Genomic DNA, 23,151 nt, shown 5'->3' on the forward strand with positions numbered 1-23,151 from the left:
CTTACGTTCCACGAGGAGGCATGCAGGAACACAACACTACAGTTGTTTGACCGGAAACGAGCTCACTAGATCGGCGAAAGATCGGCGAGATCACTAGATCGCTTTCCAAAAAACATACTCACCAAAGAGAATTTGCAACACGAGGAGATCCCAAGACTTTGCTTTCGTTCGCGTCGAAAGCACTGCTCGCACCAGCATCGTTTGCTTCTTCGAGAGGCCGGCTCTACGCAATCGTCTCGTACATCTAGGGAGCAACGCCGAACTCCTCAGAAAAACGCAGTCTCTCTAAACTTTCCATTACCGTCTCAGAAAAACAAAAACCAAACTACCTGGCACCGCGCTTCATGTGTAGCGGCAGCGGTCGGTTACTATAGTTGACGTCACGAGGCGCCCGACCAATCACAGGCGGAAACGAGACGCGCGAGCTGGGTCTATCCGCTGCTGGACGTTTCGTCGAAATAAAATATATTTGCCCTTTCTTTCGGTCAATTTCGATACGAGATTCGAATTCGGAGGGTTGAAAACCATTATGTACAGATGTTCACTTATTTTTTCTGGAAAACCTTTCAGCTTCCCTTTAAGTGTCCTCTAAGTATGCTATCTTTAAAATTGCTTAACAAACAAGTTCCTTACGAATTTGTGCACTGTAAATTACTCACTAATACCAACCACACAAGGTTTGCGTGGCAAACCTTGTGTGGTGTCCTATGTATAATCTGTATCCTCTGTATTATTCCTATTGATATAGGAACCTTTTTGTTGGTTTTTCCTTACCTGTGTATTGCATTACGCGCATTCATTTGTTTTTCTTGAACTTTCTGAAATCTTTCTGAAATCACGTTTTGTACTAATATTTCTTTTTCCTTTCTAGAACTGCGGCTCCCGTTGCAGTCATTGTATTTGGGACCGTGGTCTGTATACTAATTGTTATTTAATCATTCTTTTTTGAATTAAAAATAATCTGAAACTGAAATTGAAGTGAAACAGCTAGTATGTGTAAGCATTGTACCACTTGTGCATCTCCACGCAGGACGGTGTCATTCTTAATGTTATGAAATTTATATGACCGGTAGAAACGACCGCGCTGCGGAGACACGAAATGCTGCATACGGCGGCGCAAGGTCAATTGATAACGCAAGCAAACTACTGCAAGTGGCGGCGCTGCAGGCGCTGATGACGATCCGATGATTATAAGCTGATATACCTGTTTCGCGCCTTATCCATGAGCGTTGAACCGGTATGCAGAGCGCTGACCTTATCTTGATCGCGATCTGTGATGCAGACAGTCTGTGCCGACTGCTGATAGCTACGGTTTCGTGATAAAGAGAGACGCATGGGTCCATATCTTGAAAGTGATCCGCGAAAAGCGCTGCCTGCGGCGTGGGCTCAGAGATTGGTGAGGGCTGTGTTCTCACCGCTTCGTTCGCGCGGAAGCGACTGGCAGCACGAAGGTAAAGCCGGTTGCTGCTGCGGGATCTATCTGTATCTCGTGATTCTGAAGGATGTTTGCACTTTTCGCTTCACTTTGCTGAGTGTTTGAAGCCTGCTTCATCTCCTCCGCGGGCAGGAACGGCGTTGCGCTATTTCATGCATCGGCAGAAACTTTTCGTCTTACGATACAGATGGTTTTCTCGTTGGACAAGCATACCGATGCTACGCATTTAAAAGTACTAAACACAGTCAGACAGTCACTTCAATATTCTGTGAGTTTTATCACGGGTTCCAGCACCAGGGGCATTCATAAACGCGTTTGCGTTTTCGACACTTCAATTCTACGCGACAGTTCAGACGAGCGGTACGCTTGACGGTGTCACAGATAACTAAGGCCATTCGAAGTCGCCGTGAACCGCGGAGTCGATGTATCAATGGGTATAAAGGTACAATCGAGCGCACACTTCTTTGGTACACTTTTGGTCAATAACGAATCACTATTTCTACGCTTACGAATGGCTCACTCCAAGCAGACTACTGCGTATGCGGCCCATCTTATACAGCTCTTGCATATGCGGCCCGCATTTAGGCGGCACCATTCTTTGCCGAAAAGGGCCGCTTGGAAAACGGTACACATGACTATAGAAAATGATCTGCAAGCTGTACTATGCCATCGAAACTGCTGATGACGTTGCCCTGCTCACCTTTCAGTGGATTGCCAGTGGATGCCATGTTTTCTTGCTGCGTCCACTTTCTTACGGCATCCAAATTTTTTTCCAGGTTGTAATTTTTAATAGGAACTAATTTCTTCTTGTTTATCTGCTTTGAAAATTACGCAAGGTTTATCTAATCTCCTGAGTTAGACACTTTCAAGCTTTGTGATTTCTTTATTGTTACTTAAGAGAACTTCCTTCCGTTCTGCCTTGGTGCCATATCGCACACTTCAACTGCTGCGTCTGACATAAGCCAGGTTAAGCGGTCATTCTTTAGCTCCATCCTATATCTTTATCTTCCTGTTCTAAAGCTGTCTATTTACTTGTAACTAAACAAGTAAATTTACTTAGGCTAGGCTGCGTGGTATTCTACTGAATAGCTTGCTCTTTCTCACTTTAAATAGAGTGCCGTCCCAAACGAAACTAATCTTTGATCACTAATATTTACCCTTGCCTAACAATTCTACTTCCTGCATTTCTATATCTGCATTCGGTTGGCACAAAGTAGGAGTATATATCAGTTTTTCTTTCCCTCTTAAAGCTTCTCAAGGTACACTTCCTATTATTGCGCTTCCGAAGGAAAGCGTTCAGTAGAAGCATTGAATGCTGGTTGAGTGGGTACTCCGTGTTATCGAAGACAAACAGATGAACAAGGGACCCGAAAGAAACACGACACTGCTCATGGCTAGTGTTTGCATCTCGTCCCATGTTTATCGTGGTTTTCTTCGTCAAAATGAATTCATTGTTCGGAGCCTATTTTATACGTGCTGTACAGGCAACAATGGTGCCCACCTTTTTTGAGGACGCAGAAAAGAGTGAAAAATGCGCTACACCATCTTCATCGAAGATCAACACTTCCATCAGTAGCATTCAGAAGTACTACGGGCCAGCTGATAGAATCTACAACAAGCGTATCTTGCATCAATGGAAAGTGAATACGTGGAAGAGGTAATAGATGATTCCCTTGTGTCGATGGAAAATAGGCTTGCGTGTCTCTTAGACTTTGTGGACTTTTTATGTGGATTGGCTCAAGTGATTCACACATAAATTGCCGTACTGAATTGCGCAGGGGTCGTCGTCGAATGGCGGAAATCCGAAGAGCTCGGCCTTGAAGTCCATGAACGTATTTAAGCAAGTGGTTGCCTGGCGCTTGCTGTCTTCATCCATGCGTGGATGCGGTACCATGACGACCTGCATGCCGGCACCGAGGGCAGCTGTGGCACCCGTGGGGGAGTCCTGGAGCACGAGGAACTCACCTACCTGCTCGTCCAATGTGTGCTTCTGAATAATACGTGCCATGATCTTCAATATTGTAAAACACTGAATGTTTATGCAGTGAGAATGCTTCAGAACAAGACAACTGGATAATCAAAAGCTTGCCGAGACACTTTAGATTCACGCTTTGAAACTGCACAAAGTGTATTTTTATAAAGGACAAAATATTTGTTCTGCAATAATTGTCATCATCATCATCAGCCTGGTTACTCCTACAGCAGGGCAAAGGACTCTCCCATACTTCTCCAACAACCCCGGTCATGTACTAATTGTGGCCATGTCGTCCCTGCAAACTTCTTAATCTCATCTGCCCACCTAACTTTCTGCCGCCCCCTGCTAGGCTTCCCTTCCCTTGGAATCCACTCCGTAACCCTTAATGACCATCGGTTATCTTCCCTCCTCATTACATGTCCTGCCCATGCCCATTTCTTTCTGTTGATTTCAACTAAGATGTCATTAACTCGCGTTTGTTCCCTCACACAATCTGCTCTTTTCTTATTTCTTAACATTGCACCTATGATTCTTCTTTCCATAGCTCGTTGCGTAGTCCTCAGTTTAAGTAGAACCCTTTTCGTAAGCCTGCAGGTTTCTGCCCCGTAGGTGAGTACTGGTAAGATACAGATATTTTCGCTTGAGGGATATTGGCAACCTGCTGTTCATGATCTGAGAATGCCTGCCAAACGCCCCCCAGCCCATTCTTATTCTTCTGATTATTTCCGCCTCATGATCCGGATCCGGCGCCACTTACTGCCCGTCACTACCTGCCCCAAGAAATTGCTGTTCTTTTCCGAGACTGTTAAACATTCCTTTAGTTTTCTGCAGATTAATTTTTAGACTCACTCTTCTGCTTTGCCTCTCCAGGTCAGTGAGCATGCATTACAATTGGTCCCCAGAGTTACTAAGCAAAGCAATATCATCAGCGAAGCGCAGGTTACTAAGGTATTATCCATTAATTATTATCCCCAAGTATTCCTACTCCAGGTCTCTGTATACCTCCTGTAAACACGCTGTAAATAGAATTGGAGAGGTCGTATCTCCCTGCCTGACGACTTTCTTTATTGGGATTTTGTTGCTTTATTTATGGATGACTACGGTGGTTGTGGAGCGGCTATAGATATCTTTCAGTATTTTACATACGGCATGTCTACACCCTGGTTCCGTAATGCCTCCATGACTGCTGAGGTTTCGACAAAATCAAATGCTTTCTCGTCAACAATGAAAGCTATTATAAGGGTTGGTTATATTCCGTACATTTCTCTATCATCTGATTGACAGTATGAGTATGGTGTATTGTTGGGTAGCCATTACGGAATCCTCCCTGGTCCTTTGGTTGGCAGAAGTGTAAGGTGTTCCTCATTCTATTTGCGATTACGTTATTAAATACTTTGTAGCCAACGGACAGTAAGCTGATCTGTCAATAGTTTTGAAGTTTTTGTCGTCCCCTTCCTTGTCGATTAAGATTATGTTAGCGTTCTTCCAAGATTGCGGTACGCTCGAGGTAATGAGGCATTGCGTGTACAGGGTGGCCAGTTTTTCTAGAACAACCTGCCCACCATCCTTCAACAAATCTGCTGTTACATGATCCTCCCCAGCTGCCTTCCCCCTTTGCATAGATTCCAAGGCTTTCTTTACTTCTTCCGGCGTTACTTGTGGGATGTCAAATTCCTCTAGATTATTCTCTCTTCCATTATCGTCGTGTGTTCTACTGGTACTGTATAAATATATATAGAACTCCTGAGCCACTTGCACTATCTCTTCCAGATTATTAATGATATTGCCGGCTTTGTCTCTTAAGGCTTACACCTAATTCTTGCTAATTCCTAGTTTCTTCTTCACTGCTTTTAGGCTTCCTGCATTTCTGAGAGCATGTTCAATTCTATCCATATTATACTTCCTTATGTCAGTTCTCTTACGCTTGTTGATTAACTTTGAAAGTCATGCCAGTTCTATTCTAGCTGTAGGGTTAGAGGCTTTCATACATTGGTGTTTTTTGATCAGATCGTTCGTCTCCTGCGATAGTTTACTGGTATCCTGCCTAACGGAGTTACCGCCGACTTCCATTGCAAACTCCTTAATCATGCCCACAAGAGTGTCATTCATTGCTTCAACACTAAGATCCTCTTCCTGAGTTAAAGCCGAATACCTGTTCTGTCGCTTGTTCTGCAATTCCTCAATTTTTCCTCTTACCGCTAACTCATTGATCGGCTTCTTATGTGCCAGTTTCTTCCTTTCCCGCCTCAGGTCTAGGCTAATTCGAGTTCTTACCATCCTGTGGTCACTGCAGCGCACCTAGCCGAGCACGTCCACATCTTGTATGATACCAGGGTTAGCGCAGAATATGAAGTCTATTTCATTTCTAGTCTCGTCGTTCGGGCTACTCCACGTCCACTTTCGGCTATCCCGCTTTAGGAAGAAGGTAGTCGTTATCCGCATACTATTCTTTTCCGCAAACTCTACTAATAACTCTCCCTTGCTATTCTTAGTGCCTATGCCATATTCCCCCACTGCCTTGTCTCCAGCCTGCTTCTTGCATACCTTGGCATTAACGTCGCCCATTAGAATAGTGTATATTGTTTTCACTCTACCCATCGCCGATTCGACGTCTTCATATAAGCTTTCGACTTCCTGGTCATCATCACTGGATGTAGGGGTGTAGGCTCGCACGACCTTTAATTTGTACCTCTTATTAAGTATCGCCAAAAGACCTGCCACCTTCTCCATAATGCTATGGAATTCCTGCATATTACTAGCTATATTCCTATTAATCACGAATCTGACTCCTAGTTTTCGTCTATTCGCTAAGCCCCGGTAGCACAGGACGTGCCCGCTTTTCAGCACTGTATATGATTCATTTGTCCTCCGAATTTCACTGAGCCGCATTATTTCCCAGTTACTGTCCTCTAATTCCTTCAATAGCCCAGCTAGACTCGCCTCATTGGATAAAGGTCTAACGTTAAACGTTGTCAGGTTGATATTCCAATGGCGGCCTGTCCGGAGCCAGGGATTCTTAGCATCCTCTGCTGCATCGCAGGTCTGTCCGCCGCCGTGGTCAGTTGCTTCGCAGCTGCTGGGGACTGAGAGCCGGGGTTTGATTGTTGCGTTGTATTCTTAAAGGACGGGAAAAGGCTACTGCCCACAAATGAAGGAGGACAGGACTCGCTGACCGTGTACAGCCTATTCGGTCCCTGCTGTAGGTAGAATTGTACCGGCTAGCTCAACTAGCTGTGATTCATCAGAATTGTTTTGTAGGTACATATCTGATGCAATGTTCTACGTAAACACACAGGAAAAGTTGACAATAGAGGTGAAGGGGAACATGGCAAAATGAAATATAGATCAATATTAGGTCACAGTAAACGCAAGACAGTGCGATGCACTTCGAAAGCAGCAATGGTACTAACGTTAACGTTCGCAAAACTTATTCTGTGCCTCAATCTAGAGAGGTTGCCTTGCTTTAAAGTTATCTATACATCGGTGGGCTGATTCACATGGTGTCATTGCAAAGCCACAATTAAACCTGCAGGGTGACAAGGTCTCTGCTTCTTACAAAGCCAGAAAAGCAAGGAATGAAACAATTTATTAAATTAGACATTGATAGAAAACAGTATACAAGGAATGTGTGGCAGGAGCCTACAAATGCTTATTCTTTAAAAGTTTGAGACGAAATGAAGGGAGATATCAAGAATGTGAGCCACCAAGTACAGGGTAATTGCAAGTATGAGGAGAAAACACGTTGTTATGAAAGAGAAACTTTATGGCCGCTTACCGTAAAAATGGTATGTGCCATGAGAGAAGTGAAAAAAGACAGCGGAGTTTTACATATACAGCAAGCAATAAGATGGAATAAAATTTTTGAATTTTCCATGCAAAACAGAAGCGAAGGACAGCGCACTAAATCTTGAAGCGTAAGCTGGTGGCACGGTGAAAGGAAAGTACTGGAGAAATTATTCCGAATAGATTAGGAGGTGTGTCTACTCAATAAAATAGAAGACCACCAAGTATTGTTAACAAGTGTCAAGATATTGCGCTACCCTGTGGCCAACGGAATTTTCACTTTTCAGAAGCACGACTGCTACTTACTGTAAATTAATTTACGTTACTGCGGAAAACACGGAGAATGGGGGAGATGGAAATTCAAGACAATGAGCAAAACGAGAACAAGGTGAAAGCAGGAGCCATCGTTTCGAGAAGTGGACTTGTCTTCTTCAAGGCGACGTATGCTTTCCTCGCCACATTATGTAGAGGTGGGGTTCTTCTAAAGGGGAGAGGGTGTAAGCCCGGTCGGGGTGGCAACGAGGGAAGGTATGTTAGCGTGTACAATTGAGACTAAACGACTGCTGTACACAAGGCCAGGGCCAGGGCCACCCAGCCCCTGTCTGTCAGCCATGTGTCAACGCACGCGTGTTAGCCGGCGTGTCAATGGCGCCGGACACGCCGGCTGAAAAACAAAAAAAATAGGAGGGAAGAAAAAAAGTGATACGCCAAGAAACCAAACTAAGTGTTGGTGTCTATAGCTTGAAATTTGGCATAGCAAATAGTTTCTAAAGCTCCTCTTGAAACGTTTATGCCTATTGGTTGCAACGTCTTGAACTTATGGATAAGGTACGATTCTCTCTATTTTCTTTCTCGTTCAGAACGAAAATATGACTGTAAGATGTAGTTTAAGTTCGTCAATGTTATCACCTGGTTGGTTGAATGCCCGGCGACGGCTTTGGGAAGCTCTTTAGCTGTGTCCGCGTGATGTCCGTTTAATCTGAGGTTCATTAAATAGAAGTTCAAGCATATAAATCACATCCGAACTTGCACAAGTGAACCTAGATTTGACATCATCTGTATAACAATTTGCGGTGGTCTTAATTTTAATACCAGTTTGAAGGTGCCTGCAGGTTTTGCATCTGGGGCGACAGCATGCTCTTATTACAGGGGAATGCTGTTGGCTGACTTTTGCGTGTACTAACGTATTTATTGTTCTCGTTTCGACAATAGGTAACCCTAGGTACATCCGGGTACGCTTTTCTGAGGCGTTCGTTACTTGATAATATTATGTGGTATTTTCGTAGAATGTTCCTCATGCTTGGGAGTGCATTAGAATATTTTGTTACAAAGGCCGGCGGTCTGTCAGATACTAGTCTGCTTCTAGGCCAACACCCACTGTCTCTGCAATCTTGACGCGGCATCATAAGCTCTATCGGGAGCAACTTGGGGATAGTTCCTTTCTGCTAGCGTTGTTTTAAGGTCATTTAGGTGGTAGATATAATCGTAGAATTCTTCTTATTCCTTTCGCTTGTGTGACAAAAATTTCTTGCTTGCAATGCCGCGGGTGATGACTGTTGTAGTCTAAATATTGCTGGCTATCCGTAGGCCTCCGGTAAAGTGTCGTTCCCAGTTTTCCGTTTTCTACTTAGACTGTCGTGTCCAGGAAGTTGATCTGACCAGGAGAGTGTTGAGCAGTAAGTCTAATACTCGGGTGAAAGCGACTGAAATGGCTGTTTAATTCGGTTAAGGCGCTTGTGCCGTGTTCCCATATGTAGTCAATGTAACGAAGATAGGCGTGGGGTTTTAAAGGGTAGGATTTCAAGAGGTCTGCTTCAAGCTGTACCATGTAAATGTTCACAACTGTGTATTTTGCCACGGGAAGCACAACTGGTGGTCGCGGCTGAATCTCGCACGTGTAAGGGGTGAAAGTTGGGAGGGGGGGGGCAACGCGGAGATAGAGGAGTGTGGCTTTTATTTCCCCCATAGGTAGTAACTCGTAGAAGGTTTCTTTTCCATTCCAGCCTCTTATAAGATAGTCTCGACCTCTCTGACATTGCATTTGATGCTCTTCTTTTGCCATGTTGGTCGCAATTTTTTTCTCCAAAATTTGTTCCTCCACTGATAGTCAGTATTTTTCCTTTGCAAGGCTCGCAGCCCAAAATCATTTTTTTCCATGTTCCTCAATCATTCTTAAAAATCAATTTTACTCTCACGCATTCCCTCTCTCCAAAAATGCTCCAGCCCTAATATGACTGCACACGTGCATTGTAGTCTTCCAGTGAGCGCACAATAGGAGGAGTCCGACTGACCACTGGTCGCCACCAAGTACTGACTGTATTCCTGACTTCAGATAAATGACCCTCATTTCCAAATTTGGGTCCTGGATACTTCGCACCTTTCAACATACCTCGGGATACCTCGTACCTAATGTATCGGCACAGCGCTTTGTGTTTCATTATTGCCGAATTTCTCTTCCCCGTTCTTATTATTGGTTATCCCTGTGTTTCCATATAGTTAATTAGGATAGAACTAATTAAGACACTCATACTTGCGACTTCGGCGAAAGTCAAACCCCCGCGTCTGGGGGTGTCGAACTCACTTGTATATATGTGCGAACCCACATTATCTGCAACTTAGCTTCCAATTGAATTTGTGAAAATCGAGAGTCGAACCTGCTACCTTTGGTATTTATCAAGTCGGACCTGATTAAAGCATGTATAATTAGAATATCGCGTTGTAGCAGGGAACATGATCTTTAATACGACCCAAATACGTGGCGGACCGATTGCACTATAGGGACAGGTCAAACTCAATATCAGCCCCCACAACCGATGAAGCCGAAGAACCCGATGTGATGATAATCACCTGCAGACAATGAAGTGCATACGAAATGCCCACAATATATTTCATTGAGGCACTGGAACTGATTACGTTTACTGGGAGCAGAAGCCGGGAAATTTCGTGGGTGAGAACATGAAATAGAAAATAACAATGCATTACAATGAAACTGTCTAGTAATGTAGTGAATGTAACTTAACCCGGCAGGCTTTTTTATTCATTCAAGTTAGCCTATGCTAAATCGAATGTGCTATACTATTAAGATATGCATTAACTTTGCACTGCCAAGAAGCTGATAGTGCGGCTAGATGCGCTCTAAAACCTTGTGCATATGTTTTTACGTTCTCTAAGAAAAAGTAAACTATTTGATACATGTTTATTAAGTTTTTCTTCGTTTCTGGGTACCATCGCATAGGTTTCCCAATGTGTCGGACTTCTTCATTCAAAGGAAATGCATGACCAATGCTCAGATGAACTCTCTGTATTCCAGCACAGGAGCTCAATTCTCTAAGCAATCGATCATTATTTATTACTAAAGTGTGTAGTCAACATAGCATATAAGACATCACAAACAAAGTGCCTAAAGCTCTAGTCACATTGAGACTGGCATTTGCATTTCACATTGCCTTAGGCCTAACAGCGGTGCTACCCTGGTCAGCTATCGCGAGCAGCAATGCTGATTTTTGTATCGCCAGAAAACTCACACTTTTCCCGCAAAAATACATGGGATAGTTTTTTATCGCAACCGCAACAGAACAGGGACATATGGGCACGCCATGTACCCTAGACGCCAGTTAGCCCTATAGGGCGTTTAGGTGGTCTGGCCTAATCATTTTTTGTTAACTGCCTAATGGCCCTGCAGATTAAAACGAAATTATTCCTTTATTGTGCGTTGGAAATGCCACATATATCACGCCCTTCTCGCCAATAAAAAAAACATTATCTGTAGTTTTAATTTGCTTACATGTAAAGCAGTGTGATACTTATGGCATATACAAACACTATTCTAAAAACATTGCGACCGACAGTGTTTCAGGGTGTACTTTAAAAACTAAAGAATTCATTCTATATGACACTTGCATTTCTTGAAAGGTTTTTAACTTTCTAAGCCTGGCCTACACAACCCCCCAAAGGGGGTTGTGTAAATTGATCTCTTTCAGAATTCAGGAAGGCTTTTGTCCTGGTGCTGCACTCTTTGCTGCTTGAGGGATCAAGCATGAAATTGTTGTGGTACAACATGCATAAAAGGGTTGTTGAATGGATCAAGGAATACTTAAATTATAGGACACAACGCGTAGTCGTTGGCGGTAAGTGGTCGTATGGTGTTCATGTGTCATCAAGGTTCAGTTTTGGGTCCGTTATTGTTTTTGTTAGACATGATAGAAATTACAGTTGGCATATCATCTTTCATCCGATCGCTTGCGGACGACCGCGTCTTGTATCATGTTTTGAAAGGTCCCGATGATTACAATGAACTACAGAAGGATTAGGACAAGGTTGCAGAGTGGTGTAATTTATTTATTTATTTTTTTATACATACTGCAGCGCAATTTGCGCTATAGCCGGAGTGGGTTAAGAAAAGGTACAGCAAATACATTGGATTATACAGCGGTAGACACAAGTGAACGCTTTTAAAGAGCACTGATGAAAGGAAAATACACAAATAAAAACAAGTGAACACTTTTACAAAAAGAGCATTGATGACAGAAAATGAAAGAAAAATACTCAAGAAGTTATACAAATGCTGCCAGACATGGGTTAGCACCATTATGCATCTGGGATGGCGGTTGCAAAAATTTGGGATGAGCTTGAGCGAATGGACCCAGGTAATGAATTCCAGTCTTCGATTGAGCGGGGAAAAAAGCTGAATTTGAACATGTTAGTACGTGCGTAGTAGGGTATCAAGTTTAGGTCATGGTGTCTTCTCGCTGATAATCCAGGCGCGAAGTTATTAATTATCATTTGACAGCCTAACTAAAGCATTGACAATGCAATGCAAGAATTTTAATGATTCGACGCGGCGACGAAATAATAAATAATAATGGGGCTTGAGTATAAATCTTGATAAAAGTGTGCAGATGTGCTTTGCGAGACAAAGGTGACCATGTGTGTTATACGTACAGCATTAACGGGACAAATCTTGCATCCGTGTGTGAATATAAATATAATGTGGTTGACCCCTCCCCATGCCTGCACCGCCTTGTTAACTATACAATTGCTAAGGTGTGTAAAGTTCTTGCTATGCTAGGTAGATATTAGATATGCGAAATGCTTTCCTTTAGAAACCAGGAACTTACTTTAACACGCTAATATACGACCTATAATGGAATATGCTTGTACGATCGGAGACCCGTGGACGGTGACAGACATGCGGAAACTAGAAAGACTACAAAGCTTAGCAGCGTGTTCCGGGGTTCAAAATTATACTCGGTATTTTAGCGCATCCCAAACAAAGGAAATATTACGCTGGAATACACTTCAAAATCGCAGAAAAACATTCAGATTAAAATTTTGCGCAGCATATATCATTCTAAAACCGGTCCAAATCGTGATAGCTACATAAAGCCTCTGGAGTACGCTTCTCCAGGCGCGATCACCCACTTAAGATTAAAGAGCATATATGAAGAACGGAGATATTAAAGATGTCTTTATTTCCCTAGACGGCTCGTGAGTGGAAGAGCTTGCCTAGTGATGTTGTATGGCAATCTTCAAGTGATGCCTTTGCTTCAGCCGTGTCACTTGCAATTCCTTGTTGTGCACTTTGTTCTTGCGTCACCAGAACTGTTTTGTTTCGCTTCGCGCATGTACGGTTATGCTATGCTTAACTTTTTCTTTGTTTTGTTGTTACGTTGGTGAATTGCCCAGAACTGTAATTGTTTCTCTTATGTTATGTTTTCTCTTGATGCTATGTGATATAAGTGCGTCTCACCCCCCCCCCCCCCACCCCTTATACCGACTGTAATGCCAATCTGGCGCTGTGGGTATGGTGATAAATAAATAAATAAATGAATAAATAAATAAATAGTGGTCAAACACTTGCTTCTTCATTTAGGTTCCTTATTTTTGTCGTAGAAGACGACGTAATTCGTCATCATCTAGCATACAGATGCGCGTACTAACCTGCCGTCCTTTAGTCGCCAATGAAGTTGTTGCTATTGCACTTACTTAAACCTAACCCACGCAAAAAAACAGCAAAAATTCTGTGCATTTCTGCGTATTTATTCTTTTGGAGTGAATATTTTAATTATATTCCAGACTTTCGCAAACGAAAAATAAATTAGGGTGACCCTTCTAATTATTGACAAGGGACTCGCTTTTCTTTCGTCTTCTTTCTCTCACGCGTTTTATTTGCCTTCGGAAGTAGCGGTCGCTCTATGTATACGCGTCGCACGGCACGCTCACGCTACGATAAAGGTTTCGTTTGAGCCCGTCCTGCGTACTTGTGCCTTGCTTTGTCCACGTGTTCTTGCGCTTCTCGTCAAGGTTTACGGTAGAGGCAAATGCTTTTCAGGTGTTGTGCGCCATTTCCCATTAACGAAAGTGACAGGAGGTAATGGATACTCACCGTCTCAGATGCCATTATTATGCCGGTTGCCTCCACAATCCGTCGTCTGTACAAATGTTTTAACCTTGTGCACAAATTCTAAAACGCTTTCCTTCTGGACACAAGGCACCGCGACATGGTCGTCGTATGCTGAGGTTTCAACCTACGACAACTGCGACTGAAACCCGCGATTACGTTTTCTGATGATTTAGAAATGCAGAGCATCGGCGAAATAAGTAAACAAAAGTGGCCTGGCAGCGTAGATCCTGGTCATTGTACGCTGAATCTTATTCGAGGGTCGTGACAAGTTGCTAATTAACTAACCTGTGAATGCAGCTTCATTATGACCAAGCCAGGCTTTCAGTGATTATGGAACCAGTAATCATGCACTCTAATATTCCAAATACACTGATAAAAAACACAGTTACAAGCTTGCTCGAAATTGACTTGTAGAATTGAGAACCGAGACTGCAAAGCCTAATTAAATTCAAGCACTGATGTCATTGCGTGGACGATTGCGTGCATTGAGTTGCGTTAACTGCCATCGGGACCTGCAGGTTCAGGCACGATTTCAAGCATATTTCAAGCTTGTCAAAATCAGCCAGCTGTTTGAGAAGTGTTTCCCGTGCGTACCATGCCAGTTTCCCGTGTTCTTCCCTCGCGCTAGCTCACACTGTCCGAGACAGTGATAGACTGTACATACCTAGAAGTAGGCCGAAATTTCACTGTCGATCTTTAGGAGCAGCCAACAATACGCAGAGGCCATGCGAACTTGTACCGGCTTCCCAATTGGTTTAGGTCGAGCAGGTTATTACTGTTTCTTCGTCGTAGTAATTGGGCCATCGTCGTTTTATCACAGAGCACATGGCCCGGTTAGCCGTGTATGACACCACTATATGTGTATATTGCGAACATGTCCTATACTGATGTAGGATCTAACAATCGGCATATCGTAGACTCGTGTACAACGATCGGAGTACAAATGCTGGCGTTGCCGTCCGTCATACAATTGTTGTCAACGCTGTTGTGGTTGTGTTGTCACCCAGGCTCTAGTTACTCACACAACTGCTCACCTTCGAACAACATGTTCGTTCAAGTGCATTGTGGAACTGCAAATACCCTGTTATAGCCAGGCACTTGCAAAGTACTTCGCACGGCATAATTTATCAAAGTGCGTCGAATGCTCACAATATTACTTGCAAGAATTTGGGGATGTGATATAAGAATTTACAAGAAATTACAAAAGCCTACAAGAAATTTGCAGGCAAATTTTGAAATGTCTTCGTTTCTGGTAGGATAAGCACTTTGCTAATATAAGTTTTTTTTCTCTTCTAGAGGCCTGAGATGCAAATCTTAGAATCATTTCCCATTAATATTGGAAATCCATTAAGTGTTATGGTTGGCGGAGTTCAGAATAATTAAAGCTATAGCAAATATTACGGAATATCTCAGTGTTAACGTTATACGTGATGCGTTCTTTGCGTTCTCAGACTTCTCAACAAGTAAAACAAGACAACGTTGATTATTTAGGTCAAATGACCAAGATTGTGTAAATGCTGTGCGACGAAATCTTATACCATGTAGCTAATTACAGCATTCTATAAAACTATGTGTCCAACAATTAATTGGATGTTAGGGGCGAATTTTCAATGCGGGGAGGCATTATTCCCATTTTTCCGAGAGAAGTTTACCTTTCAACTTTCGAGTAAGTAATCTGAATTTTAGAGGTTATGAGAGGGACAATTCATTTGGAGAGCAAGGTAATAATAGGCATTAAGCATAGTTGCTTCCGGAAGTGCTCGACAGAATTACATAGCCTTCTTGCACACGATTATCTGCTGTTTGAGATGACGTCTACCTTACAGCGAGTTCCCATTCGGCAGAAATGTGGACCACGCATGAATAAGTGTAAAGAAGATTTAACGTTCGTGTCTTAAATATGAGTACGGCATATAATACTTTACAGTTTTTTCTGTTTGTTTTGCGTTTAGAATAATTGGCTTGTCATGCTTAGACGTAAATCCAGGGCATGCATCTAGCATATAATCCTCTTCCGGTATTACGTGTTACGACGGGTTTGGTTGAAATAAAATATCAATAACATTCTACAAATCAGAGCATTTTGTAGGCTAAATGGAATGAGCTCAAAATACGAAAGTATTACTGCGTGATAATACGAATGGGAAAATTCAGTCATGCTGACGCAAGCTTAGCACTAGTGTTAATAAATTATGTATGACATCGCATAGCTACCTAGGAAATGCATCTGTGAAATTTCACTCGAAAACGCTAACACGGCATCGTTCTATTTGAATTCGGCTACAGTGTAATTTATTTGAATTTACCTGGGGGCAAATTTATGGACATATACACCAGCCATGGAGCTTGTAAATCTGTGACGGTGTTCACGAGTTTGCTTATGTGTCACAAAAAACGGGAACGTCATTTCACACACAAGGAAGGAATACAGTTATGCCACTGACCGAGAAAGTTTGAAAGGCTACTCAATGGCTAGCTGTGGTTAATGAAAAGCTACTTCCTCCCTGGCGATTTGGGGGTAAGAAGTGGCAATATGAAGCATATGATTTACGATCGACGTGAACTAGAGGTTCAATCGCCTCCCTAATTTTTTATCGGTTACCATCACACTAAGATCGTCATTGTCGTAAATATCATCATGGCTCACATTCATCATCATTGCCATTAATATCATCATCATAATCACCACTCTAATCTCAGTCATTACATCATCACAGCACTTAGATGTTCGTACACTTCGGAGCATGCAGGCAAGACCGACGGAACAGCGCTACGGGAAATCATTGCTTTGAAAGGCACTCCACACAACTTCTGTAACTCGGCGTTGAACTCGTAATCCTCTGGCCGAAAGTGCAGCGAGCACACTATGCGACGTTGCGGCTCTTTGTCAACGCACTGTGGCAGAGGTACGGCTCTTAACCGCTTCGAACGGAGAGGTTCACTCGTTGGCACACAGTGATAAGTAAGGTCGGATTCGCCCCTGCAACTGCCCTTGGCCACGTTCCGCGGACCGTTCGCGCATCCCACGACATCACAGGGACGTGGCATTCTCGCTGCGTGCTAGAAGTATCACTATTGTTAGAAGTACAGGTTAGAAGTATCAGATTAGAAACATTTGCAGCTGCACGACTAGCGCCTCCAGAGCCGGTGAACAAGACGATGGCGCACATGCGTAGAGAGTGAGAAATAGACCGGGGTGGCGGCGCTTCAGTATCGGCCTCTTCCGAGATCTCGCGGCACCATGGCAGGGCAGCCTTAGTGAACCGTGGCCACGGCTGCAACCTCTGGCTCCGCCTCCTACACATTTATACCGGTCACACAAAAGCGGTGGTAACTCGCCAAGGAAGTAATTGCCTTGAAAAAAAAAACATCATTAAACCACCCTACTTCGCCAGTAAAACGCAACATACAAGCTGGCTTTACATCCTCCCTGCAAGCAACATATGTGCGATGTATTTTTGCAGTATCCTCATGTGCACGCAGCACGCATCGCAACGTGTCTCTTTGAGCATCGACTTCCTAGCAGGAAAGATGGGGGTAAAAAAAGAAAATACGCTGAAACCGCCTTGCGTTTTACTTATATAGGCGCATACAGCTTCTGAAATTTTAGACTATGGCAACTCACTGAGCAAACATCATGGTGTAGGCTCTTGATCAGCCACTCGCTCTCATAAACCCTGCTCAGCTTTGTTCGAAAGCTTTGAGGAAGCAAGAAAGGTGTGATGGGGCAAGGCTACCACATTGCACAAGTCAAGGTGGCCGCCTTGGCCAACTGCATGATCCATGCTTTAACTTTGTTGTTTCTCTTTAGTGTCTGTTACTCTAAATTCTTTCCGGATGAATGGGTCATTGTCTGCGATGTCACTGTCTTTGCACGCTGACTTCATCCATTGTTTCCAGTTATTACGCTTAACACTCGACATATGTGGAGTGTATGCGCTAGCGTCACACAGTGACGCAATCAGACGTCTCTAAGGGTTACGTTGTACAAGAACAGCTCTTTGATAATTGAGTCTGTGCAAGGTTTGCTGCTCGTGTGCGTGTTCGCAGCTCTCGAGCTGTTTCGATGATCAAAATCTAGGTATGTTGTCGCATACATGGAGATTTCGCGGTGCTACTTGCGGCTTAGTTTTCACTTAAACCGAAACCATAAGAGCAGACCTTGTCTAAAATTGGCAACTATATATGTGGCCGCCATATTATCGTTCCGGATAGCTCACACATATCCGACACCAGTCATACGGCGAACGATACTTGCTATACTGCCAGGCAAGACCGTAACCGTCACGTCCGAAAACAACTTGTAAAAGATGGAGAGATGATAGAATACTTAATTTCCAGTTTCATGCTAACTTTGCTTCACTTAGATTCGATATATGCATCGTATCGGCAAGGTTATGGTTTTCTTTTGAGTTGTGTAATCCTTTAGAATTCGCAGCATCGCGTATAAGTTACTGCTAAAAATTGTGAAAAAAAAAGGGGCTAACACCAACCGCCAAGTGTCACCGGTATGTGCCACCGGGCCTTATATGCCACCGGGATGTATATATAAGACACCGGGCTTTGTATGTCATTGGGTTGTACTCCCAAATAGATCACCGGTCTCAGTTTGTCACTGGGCGTTATTTGGTTGCATGCGTAACCGGGCTGTGGGTCTTTCTCTGGAATAGAACCAATCGCGCGCCGCACAGCGGAGATGGCACCCTAGCAGCCATGCGCACCACGACTGTTTGAGACATGCCACCCTTTTCGGGCTACCGTTCGAAATTGTGTGCTTCACAGGGAGGTCCGCAGCATTCGTTAGCCTCTCCCAGACGTCGAAAAATCCCGCACGCTACCGGGCGACAGGTAGGGGGAGCGCCTGTACCCTTTTAGTGACCGGTGGGTGTCCGGCAGTGGGTTTCGAACCACCCACCTGCCGCAGCCGTGACGGACGCCCATTGCACTAGGCCACGGCTGCGGTGGAGACACTCGCTCGACAAGCCTTTCTTCAGTGAAATGCTATCTCGTTTCCCCGTTGCATCCGTTTTATTTTTCTGCGTAGCAGAATTTTCGGTTTCGGTGCATAAGATGAGTGGTAGCGTAGCGCGGTCACATTGAGTTACAAAGTCGGTGACGTATGGTGTGCACAGCATCACCTAACTTATCAATGTGTCGAAGGAAGATAACACTCGGGTTGCCAAACTTAAAGCGTCGCACACGGTGCTCACACTGACGAGGGATTTGTAGACTTGCATTCATTGTCTGTTACTGCGGATGCTGGTTATGAACTATAGTGAAACACTCGCCACGGACAGTACAAGTAAGCCTGGCTACGCTAGACCAACTTCTCTTTGATAAGCGTTGTGAACTCACAGGAGCGTTCACAGATAAATAAAAGCCATACATGTTTCTCTCAGTAAGCTTTACTCAGTAAGTTGTTTGTCGCGCTGTTATTGGTATCTGTGCGAAATTTTACTTAGGCTCGTCGTCAGTGAAAGCAGACATGCTCAAAAAACATATTTAGATTTGACGAAGTGCGAATCTGAAAGACACCTTTGGCAATGCTCTGAATGAATCTTCTGTGTGGAACGCTATGTTACGAAGGCAATTATAAAGTAGGAAATTTTGGAAAGGTAGATTTCGGCATGCGAAAAAAAACAAAACACCCAGAGCGGTGGCTTTCACTCATGGCGCTGCGACTAATGCTATTCCTTGCGCGATACAATAACCATTCCTCCGCTTTGATTTTTATTCACTCATGGGAGTAAGTCAGAAAGAGAGAAAGCGCTGGAAAAAAACCACGCAGAAACTCCTCTGGATGTTGTTTAAGTATGTGTAGGTATTTTACCATTTGCTCATCTCCACGCTGCGTGGTGGCATTATCAATGCTATCAAACTTGATATTATCGGTATTATCGACAGCGCTGCGGCTTCACGAACTTCTGCAGACGGCGGCGCAAGATCAATTGATTAGGCAAGCAAACTACTGCAAGTGGAGGCGCTGATGACGATATGATTATTAATAGCTGGTATGCCTCTTCAATTTAAATACGTTCATTTTCTTGCAGAAGTTTCAGTCTTTCTTTTTTCATGCTAGTCGAAGATAGCTGGACATATTCATTAGCTGCGAGAAGTTCGATAAGTTCCTCATTCGATAACCAATCTATAAAATCTGTGACCTTACACTAATTTAGGGACGTTTGTGTGTTCTGTTCCTGGTATTGTACTTTTCTGGTATATTTGCGAAATTTTTATTACAAGCGAAACTTTCCTTAATAAATGAGAAATCAACAAACACAGAGGCCCAACTATTGTTGCTCAAAATTACATGAAGTCCATGCAATCTGACGCGTTATGCTTGGTTCACATTTTAAGTTCTGTAGGCGCAAGCACTACCTCCCTGCTTTTGCATTTCCTGTTGCAGTTTATCTTTTAAGTTTTAATGTCGGAGCGGGGTATATAAGTCCTCTCCCTTTGTTAACCTACCAAGAAACTATCCTGCGCAATTTCGTGTATCGTAAGTAAATGATCCTTCTTTGAAAAATTTATTCTGAATCAAAGTCTGTATAAACGTGTCTGCATGAACATACAGTATGCTTTCAGGCTTGGTACACAGATGAAGGGGAAATTACCCTAAAGCACAATTCAAGGTGGAAATGGTTTTAATACCTGGGTATATGGGCGCTGCTCCTACATCGAAGGTAGAGGCACTGATCTAATGTGCTGGATACTTCAATACGAATTCAGTCTCTCTTTCGAGATAACTAGGCATGCGAGCGTGCAATCCATGTCATCAGCTGGCAACTACTGCCTGGCACACCTTAATATGCTTGACACTGCACAATAGCGTTTTGCCGCCATAATACAGCGCCGGACCATTAAAGAGCCGACACACTTATTTTATGGTAACACAACTAAATCAAGCTGTGCATGAATATGACTCGTCTTTCGCACAGAGAGTTGCTCGCATTCCAGATAGCAGAAGGGGTTAATTGCGGTGGTATTGATCATACGAATGCATCACAAAATACAATGGGCAAATCGCATTTATTCCAGGTTCATTTTCCTTCAGAGCCGTTGACTTGCAAGGCTAGGAATGGAGCCTTTGTCAGCTTCGATGCGCCAGAAAAATCGCGCCGTGCTAGACATCTTCAAACAGCTGAATCGTTATTTTGACGAGAGTAGCCACGGTAGCGCGATGGCCTGTCGCAATCCGGAAGAAATGCAACAATGCTTGTGTCATTTCTTGGGTGCGCGTTAAATAACCCCAGGTGGTCAGATTAATCATGAACTCCCCATTACTGCGTCCCTCGTAATCAACGGCAGATCCGTTCCTGCTTTACGTCCACCGTTCATGGCGACTTAGAAAAGCCGAAGTTATTTGTGAGCCCATCAAGCGTCCCGCACAGCGGCGCTTTCGTGTAGAATTTCAGTGTTGAAAACGTAAACACGTTTATGATTGGCCGCAGGTGATGGAAGCACAAATAAACTTCAAGGAATAATAAAGCGCTGGCTCACTTTATTTACCTCTTTTGAACGCGCAAGTATTCATATGCTTACCCAGCGAGAGAACCATCAGGAAAGTAAGAGGAAAAGTTGTGGCCGATCCCCGGAATAGCGCAATACCGGCCCTTCCAGTGGCAGAGATGAAGCAGGCTTCAAGCACCCAGCAATTGGAAGCGAAAAGTGCATACATTCTTCAGTATCCCGCACACGATGCAGATAGAGCCCCCAGCAGCGGGCGTCTTTACATGTGCTGCCTGTCGCTTCCACGCGAACGAAGCGGCGAGAACACAGCGCTCACAAATCTCTGAGCACACGTCGCACCCAGCCCTTTTCGCGCATCGCTTTCGAGATACGGGCCTATGCGTCTCTCCTCAACGCGAAGCCACGAGAACACAGCGTGCGAAGCTATCAGCAGTCGGCACACACTGTCTGCATCACAGATCGCATTGAAGATATGGTCCCTGCGGCGCATAACGGTTCGACGCTCATGGATAAGGCAGTAAAGAGGCATACCAGCTTATAATGATCAGATCGTCATCAGCGCCTCCACTTGCAGTAGTTTGCTTGCCTTATCAATTGAGCTTGCGCCGCCGCCCACACCAGTTCGTGAAGCCGCAGCGCTGTCGATTATACCAATAGTATCAAGTTTCATACCATTGATAATGTCACCGCCCTGCGTGGAGATGAGCAAATGGTACATTACTCACACATACTTAAACAACATCCAGTGGAGTTTCTGCGTGGCTTTTTTCTAGCGCTTTCTCTCTTCGTGATTGATTGACTCCGATGAGTGAATAAAAATTAGAGTGGCGGAATGGTTATTGCATCGCGCAAGGAATAGCATAAGTCGCAGCGCCATGAGTGAGAGCCACCGCTCGGGCGTTCTTTTTTTTTTTTGCATGGGGACATCTTCGTTTCCAAAATGTCCTACTCTATTATTGGCTTCGTAACATTGCGTTCCACACAGAAGATTCATACAGCGCATTGCCAATGGTGTCTTTCAGATTCGCACTTCGTCAAAACTAAATATGTTTTTGAGCATGTTTGCTTTCACTGACGACGAGCCTAATGAAGATGTCCCACAGATACCAATAAGAGCGCAACAAACAGGGATTACACTAACGCTTACTGAGAGAAAAGTTTCCTGCTTTCTTTTTTATCTCTGAACGCACCTGTGAGTTCACAACGCATATCAACGTGAAGTTGGTCTAGCGTCGCCACGCTTATTCGTACTGTCCGTGGCGAGTGCTTCGATATAGACCATAACCAGCATCCGCAGTGACAATGAGCGCAAGCGTACAAAACCCTCGTCAGTGTGAGCATCGTGTGCGACGCTTTAAGTTTGGCAACCCGAGTGTTATCTTCCTTCGACGCAGTGATAAGTTAGGTGATGCTGTGCGCACCATACGTCACCGATTTTAATTTGTAACTCGATGTGACCGCGCTACGCTTCCACTCATTTCGTGCACCGAAACCAAAAATTCTGCTACGCAGAAAAGTAAAAGGGATGCAACGGGGAAACGAGATAGCATTTCACTGAAGAAAGGCTTGTCGAGCGAGTGCCTCCACCGCAGCCGTGGCCTAGTGCAATGGGCGTCCGTCACGGCTGCGGCAGGTGGGTGGTTCGAAACCCACTGCCGGACACCCACCGGTCACTAAAAGGGTACAGGCGCTCCCCCTACCTGTCGCCCGGTAGCGTGCGGGATGTATCGACGTCTGGGAGAGGCTAACAAATGCTGCGGACCACGCTGTGAAGCACACAATTTCGAACGGTAGCCCGAAAAGGGTGGCATGTCTGAAACAGTCGTGGTGCGCATGGCTGCTAGGGTGGCATCTGCGCTGTGCGGCGCGCGATTGGTTCTATTCCAGAGAAAGACCCACAGCCCGGTTACGCATGCAACCAAATAACGCCCAGTGACAAACTGAGACCGGTGATCTATTTGGGAGTACAACCCAATGACATACAAAAGCCCGGTGTCTTATATATATATCCCGGTGGCATATAAGGCCCGGTGGCACATACCGGTGACACTTGGCGGTTGGTGTTAGCCCCCTTTTTTTCATATT

General features: G+C 44.2%; 1 long non-coding RNA gene across 3 annotated transcripts in view; it reads left to right on the forward strand.

Annotated features, from left to right (window-relative positions):
- LOC135915184 (uncharacterized) overlaps positions 1-3,584 on the forward strand; it is a 31,053-nt gene extending 27,469 nt beyond the window's left edge. For all 3 annotated transcript variants that reach the window (XR_010568540.2, XR_010568539.2, XR_010568538.2), the window contains exon 3: positions 3,214-3,584. This is a non-coding gene — a long non-coding RNA (uncharacterized lncRNA). The remainder of the gene's footprint in view (positions 1-3,213) is intronic.
- Positions 3,585-23,151: the final 19,567 nt, after the last annotated feature.

The sequence above is a fragment of the Dermacentor albipictus genome, chromosome 8 (assembly GCF_038994185.2).
Source record: "Dermacentor albipictus isolate Rhodes 1998 colony chromosome 8, USDA_Dalb.pri_finalv2, whole genome shotgun sequence".
NCBI lineage: Eukaryota > Metazoa > Arthropoda > Arachnida > Ixodida > Ixodidae > Dermacentor > Dermacentor albipictus.